The following is a 7,158-nucleotide window of genomic DNA, read 5'->3' on the forward strand; positions in this document are numbered from 1 at the left end:
TAGTGGTAAGAGCACCTACTTAATAGTAAGGAAGGCCTAAGGGCCGGGAGTTTGGCCTAGTGGTAGAGTGCTTCCCTAACATTCATGAAGACCTGGGTTGATTCCTCTGCATCACATAAGTAGAAAAAGGCTGGAAGAGATGCTGTGGCTCAAAGGTAGAGCTCTAACCTTGAGAAAGTCCAAGGACAGTGCTCAGGCCTTGAGTTCAAGGCCCACAAATGGCAAAATAACAAACAAACAAACAAACAAAAAACAGTAAGGAGGCCTAGTAAGCAAGGCCTTAAGATTTAGCTTAGGCTCACCAAAAACACTATACTGTATCCATCAATTATTGTATAACTGCTAAGTGGAATCAGAATATTTAGGATTTTACACATAGGTCTCCCTTTGAATGGATATTTCTATGCTAAAATAAAGTCTGGAATCATGAATCCTGCTTAAACTCTGATTCACCCTCCAAAATATATTCTTCTATCCAAAATTGTCAGCACTTTCACTTTATATTTGGTAAACAAAGCTCCACATAGAGTTACAAAACAGAAGCTTTGGACTGAAGTTCAAGGAATTGGATTAATGACATTAAATTTTATCTTATATCCTTGATCCTTTGGTATCAAAGTTTGCCATAAAATAAAATAGAACTATATGATCCAGTGTAACACATGCTGTGTAAGTTTTAGCTCATTCTCTTTCCTATAACTACACTGAACTCATTTGGAAGAGCAGTTTCTTCAGAATTAAATTCCTCATGAGGAAGTAGATAGGGAACCCCTAATTTTTGAAGGTTTTTGAAATATCTTGCTTGTGAACAGTGAATTCGAATTCAAATTCAATATGTACTTAATCATAAATGCTGTCAATTCAATAATTCTCCATATATGCATGTTTTTCATTCTATCGACATGGTTAAAAACAGCTCCAGGACATTTTTATTTAATATCATAAATATTGTTCTATTTTCTCAAGAGGCTTTAAAATTAATTAATGCTTTGGATTTTGAAAAAAATTTCAGTTTAGCAGTTACCAAATGATTATAAAAATATAAATTTTCATATTAACATATTTTGCCTTATGATTTGTTTTGTCCTTAGTAGTTTGAAATTTAAAAAAGCACATTGACTTTTGATATTAGAACTTGAATATATACATGAGTTCTTTTCTATACTTAGTTATATATTTTCATATTTGGGATGTGAAATAAGGTTTCATTGCCTCTTCATTTAAAATATTATCTTTTCTTAAGATAATGATAAAGATTTGTGCAGCTCAGTTATGAAGCATATTGGCGGAAATGAACATCTTCCTATTTATGTTCCATCAGTCTCTTCGTAGTTCTATTATTAGACTTTTTCCAATTTAGGAAGAATGACTATGGAAAGGAGATACACAAGCTTTATTTCAAAGACATAACATTTATAATTGAAGAAAATTTTAAGACCCTCTGCCTTAACGTATCTTCCACCCATCCAGTAGTTGAAATTCTCATCATTTGTTTGAGGTGAAAATTCTCATCTATATTCACATTGTAAATTAGAAGTAATTCAGTAATGCTAGCGCTTCAGCTATTTCCTGGTAGAAAACAAAACTTGGAAAAATAGAATGCAAAGTCCAGAGTAGTAGAGGAAAATAAAGTCATAGAGTCACTACATGCTAGTCAGGTCTTGGTAATCTAAATGTGCTAAAAGTGAGAAAATACAAAGGCCTTCCTTATGAAAATCTCCTGTTATTTCTTTTTTTTTTTTTTTTTGCTGCCAGTCCCGGGCTTGAGCTCAGGGCCTGAGCACTGTCCTTGGACTTTCTCAAGGCTAGAGCTCTACCACTTGAGCCTCAGCACCACTTCCTGCTTTTTTCTATGTATGTGGTACCAAGGAATCGAACCCGGGTCTTCGTGCATGCTAGGCAAGCACTTTAACCACTAGGCCAAACTCCCGCCCCTCTCCTGTTATTTCTATCAATAGAAAAGGACACAAATTGAAAATCAGTATTTTGAATCTTTAATTATGTTCCATGAAAATATGATATATAAGTACATATCAATTTATATTGTAAATGAAGACATACACAGTGGTGCATTGGAAACAAGAAGAGGGAAATCCTATTACTGGCAGGAATATGGAAGGAACAAAAAGATATAATATTAAGCTGATTCAGCTAGGCATCAAAATATAAATCTCAAATGTTTCCTCTCATATCTAGGAATATATAACTAAACATTGTGAGTGGTATAAAACACAATAAATTCCAGTTTGAATATATATTATGTAATTCATAAGAAAACCAAAATAAAAGGTAAAAATAACACAGAGAAAGCAAATACACAAAAGAGTGAGGGTGGGGTCAAGGAGAAAGGGATAGAATGATGTGGGGGAAAATACAGTCAAGAAGCCAATGCATATTCTACACGAAGAGTGTGAGAGAAGGAGTGAGCAGGGTGGGATGTATAAGCATGTTAAAAGGCTTGACATTGATCAAGATACATTGTACATCAATCATTTAGTTGAATATCAACTCTTTTGTACAACTTCTTAAACATAATTAGAAAACAGAAAGGAAAAAACAAATGACTAGAAAGTAGAAGAGTAGATATTAGGCACTGGAAAGATTTCTATGGGAATAAGAGATAAAGGAGAGGGTAAGAGTTGAAGGAAAGATGGACACAATCAATTCATGATACATGTGTATAGTGAAATGCAAAATGGAATTCATTAAATTTATCTCTTAAAATATGTTAATCAAAGAAATGGCTGTGAAAAGAGAGCACAAAAAATAAGGAAATGCATATTGTTCTTAGTACCTCAGAGGAAAAATAATGAATGAAAATGTAAGACTAAAAATGGGTGTAAGACTTAACATTGTAAATATCAAATATGAAACCATATGGGAAAACTTATGACATAAACACTGACACCACACCCATGGGCATGGCACAGGTAACAAAAGCAACATGCCTAAAGTGAACCAACAACTCCACAAAGCAACCAACAAAACAGGAGGAATTATATGCAAACATCTACTGGAGGGTTAATATTAAGAGCACATCAGTAATTCTTGCAACTCAGTAACAGAAAACCCTAATAACTTAATTGAAAAATGAACTAAAGACCTGAATAAATGATTTTCAATATTTGTTGGGTCGAACTAAGACTTTATGTATCCTACTCTAATAAACTATAATTTTTTTTAAAAAAAGCATGGCCTACTACCAGCAAGCTAAATGGAATACAAAATGAAAATGATCCATTATGTACGATAAATGTTTGACTATTATATATAACTATCATTACTGTTGCTAATGAACTATTGCAAACTGGCTTAAAATATTGATGCCTATATCTCCTTTAGAAGCAGTTATTACCAGGTGACTGAGTAATGAGGTCCAAGTTGCACTCTGAAAATGAAATCATTTTCCCTTAATTAGAAAATATGTTGATGAAGCTAAAAAACCTGCAGTGGGTACTCAGATAATACTTATGTAGAAAGAGAAGTACAGACAGTAAGCCACAAGAGAAGTTACAGACAGTAAGCCACAAGTTTGTCAAGAAACTAAAAGTCCTGATTCTCCCCACATAGCATCCCCAAATGGTACTGTCATCAGGGATCAAAAGTAGACAGACCAGATAGAGGGTCAGAGTCAGGGATAGTTAGGGACAAGGTCACCCAGAAACACCTGGATGCACTTTTTTTCATATATTTTTATTGTAATTAATAGAAGGGTTACATGATATTTTCCAGATAGATGGTGCATTAATTCCCATACATTGATACCCTTTCACATGTCTTGGTAAATGGGGACCAAGACTGGATGCACTTTTATTTTGAGATCCCAAAGGAAAAAATATTGGCCAACAAGAAGAAATGTCATTCAAAACATCAAAAACGAAAGAAGATTTTGAGAACAATCTGGAATATGTGCTCAAAGAATTCAGGAAAATAATGTAGCAGGTTATAGCTGAACATTTAAAGTGGATAACCAGCATCTTTCTCTTGATGGTGGGTTGTATCTACCGGCCACACTTGCCGTAGTATGACTACCTACTCTCTACAGACATCACCCACTACTGCTGCCTTTCCCATGACCTTGTTTCAGTGAGAAACTAGCTGCTTAGTGTTTAAGTAATTTATGTAAGTATTAATAAATATGTTCACAAAATGGAGAAGTGGTGTTTTCACACTTTAAGTTTATGGACAGGACCTTCTTATGTCAATAAAGTCCTGCTTTCATAAAGATCATGGATGTACAATGCTTTAATGAAGTCTCAAAACATTCCTAAAAATTCATTTTCACCCTTAGGGCAGAGAGTAAGAGTAGAGAAATTCAACAAGCAGAGTTTTGGAGCATCATAGGCCAATGGTGGAGTAGTGAGATTCAAGGGGGGGGGGGGAAACAATTACCAAAGAACTAGTGTGGAAGAATGAAAATTGAACCTGCCCTCACAAATTAAGAGTTAATGGACATGGATATCCACACCTGGCAGATAAGGAATACTGAAAACATACTTATGTGAAAAGAGGAAAAGAGGCCATGTTTTCAGGAAGTAGTAACTTATAGGAATCAAAATAGATTAAGAGGTTAAGATTCCAGAAGAAAACACAAAAAGAAATGTATAAAGGTTAAGAGAAGAGAGGTACACATTGAGAGGAAGGAAGATCAGTCTCAGAAAGCAGCATTTACAGACCTGCTGTATTTTGATTTATTAAGCTAAATGTACTCCTACTCTACTGTTTTTTATTATTTTATTTAATTTTTCTTTCATTTGTTGTGCCAATATTAGGGCTTGAATTCAGCATGTCATGCTCTCACAAGGATATATTATTTAAGATTTGTACTCTACCCCTTGAGCAACACTACCAGTTCCTGTGTTTTTTTCTTTTTTTTTCTGGTTAATTGGAGAAAAAGTCTTACACCCTTCCTGTCCATGCTAGATTCTAACTTTAATCTTCAGATCTCTGCCTCAGGCATTAAGTATTAGTGCCCAGCTACTAGGATAGTTTAAATACTTATTAAGTGTGAATTTTAGGACAGTTGTAGGCATTCTTCAGTAGGCAAATAAAATTTACTCCAAACCTCCATCCCTCCAGATGTTTAGATGTCAGGATGAAGAAAAGATAAATGGGGAAATAATCACAATTCAGAGAAAGGCTGGCTATGATGGTAGATAAACAACGTTTATAATGACAAACATCCCTCCTTAGAGACTTTTCCATTCCTAACAAGGAAAGGAAACTTTTTAAAATACATAAAAAAAGACAAGCCTGGCCTATAAACATTTTCTGGCTTGAAATGTATCCCTTCGAATGAAGGATTTACACAAAGAAGCAAGAAAGAGTGCTGGGTAATTTGACTTCTTAGCAAGATTTCAACACATATAGCTCTATCTAATTGATGATATATTTTCTGTGTCATACAGCTAGACCTGTTTCTCTGGCAGCACTTGTCATGAGTTCTTTCTCTTGGGACTCTACAAGTGACAAGACAAAAAGAAGACATTTTAGGTAAATATAGCCTGTCTTAGGTTGATGATACTCAGCCTATGAGTGATTCATATGCATTGCAAGCCAGTCAATCTAAAATTGGAGCTAACGTGCTAGCAGTTTTTATGTCTCAGTTTGGCAGACCATATCTGGAGCTGCCACCAAGACTGTATTATTAGCTGGAAGGTGTGTGGTGAGCACTTGTTCTTTGGGGAGAGGAGAAAGGAAAATAAGACACTGAGGCATTAATTTCAAGGAAAAACCTTGGAAGCTGCCAGGTGCTAGGCATTATGTACGATCATTTTGCTCCTTTTATGTCTGGAAAATCTCACAGTAAGGGTCTTATGAAGTTACTATTAAGTATATTTTAACTTTAGGAACATTGAAGTTCAGACAGATTTTAAAAAAATACTTATTCAAACTCAGATTGCTGAGACTTATGGCAAGGCTGTATCTGAGAATTTTCTGACTTAAAACTCATGCTTTCCCATCGATCAAAGGAGATTTTTCTTACTAAATTTGCAGCTTTTCCACAGTTACATTATATGGAGAGAGAACAATCTCTGATAGGAAGGGACACTTGGGTGACTAAGATTGATCTTTTATGAACTGTTCAAATACCTGCTGTCATCAACTTTCAATGATCTCTCATAGATCATTGTAGTCATTATCTTAAAGATGTAGGCATGAGAAGATTCCTTCTATGTAAGCAATTAATATGTGCCATCAAATAAAATCATAAAGTTCAAGTTTAAGAGATGTAGAATTTATATGAAACATTACTGTTGTCACCCACAGGCAGAGTGGTCATCCAGCTAACAACGACTGAATAATTGTTCAGGGAACAGAATGCTTCAAAATTATCAGAGCATTTCTTCCTTCATGGGTTGGCCAGCATAGTCTCTCACACTCTGATATAACCTTTCCCTATAATCTATTATGATCTCTTCATCCCCTACAACTCTGCAGGTGGACATGGTTCCTACGATCAGGTGATGGAATTATTACTTATCTTACCAAGGATAGAGTTAGGCAGAGTCTCATGTCCTATCTCTCATGTCCTCTCAGCTCCCCCAATACTCATTCATGTATGGTTCTAATACTTTCTTAATGGTTTTCATATACGAAGATAAACATGTTACTTTCCTCACTTTCTGTATGTGCTTTCTTTCCATCCTATATTGTTAGAATGAAAGACAATAGTTATCAAAGGTGATATAATTGTATATCCACTTATATATATATCTTTTCCATTAAAATCACTGTTACTAGAAGAGGAGCTGTGACTTAAGTGGTAGAGAATCAGCCTTGAGTGAAAAGATTAAGGGACAGTGCTTAGGTCCTGGTCTTGAATTCCTGCTCCTCTCTTCACCCCCTTCACTCAACAAGCTCTTACTGTTTATGCCCTGAACCTATCAAGGAGCCTGAAAAGTACTTTAAAATACATTTAATAGAGAAATTATTGACAGTGAAATAGTTCTGCCTTGTCCAGAGAAACAGAGAGACAGAAACAGAAAAGAAGGAGGTAAAAGAAGAGGAAGAAACTTGTAATTCCTTTCAAAAGTATGCATTTATGAAAAAAGGCTCTCCTTTCAAAGGCAAAATTCTTTTTTTTTTCCAGTCTTGGGCTTGAGCTCAGGGCCTAAGCACTGTCCTTGGACTTTCTCAAGGCTAGAGCTCTATCAC

This window comes from Megascapheus bottae, unplaced genomic scaffold (genome assembly GCF_031878675.1).
Source record: "Megascapheus bottae isolate mThoBot1 unplaced genomic scaffold, mThoBot2.hap1 HAP1_SCAFFOLD_150, whole genome shotgun sequence".
Classification (NCBI taxonomy): Eukaryota; Metazoa; Chordata; class Mammalia; order Rodentia; family Geomyidae; genus Megascapheus; species Megascapheus bottae.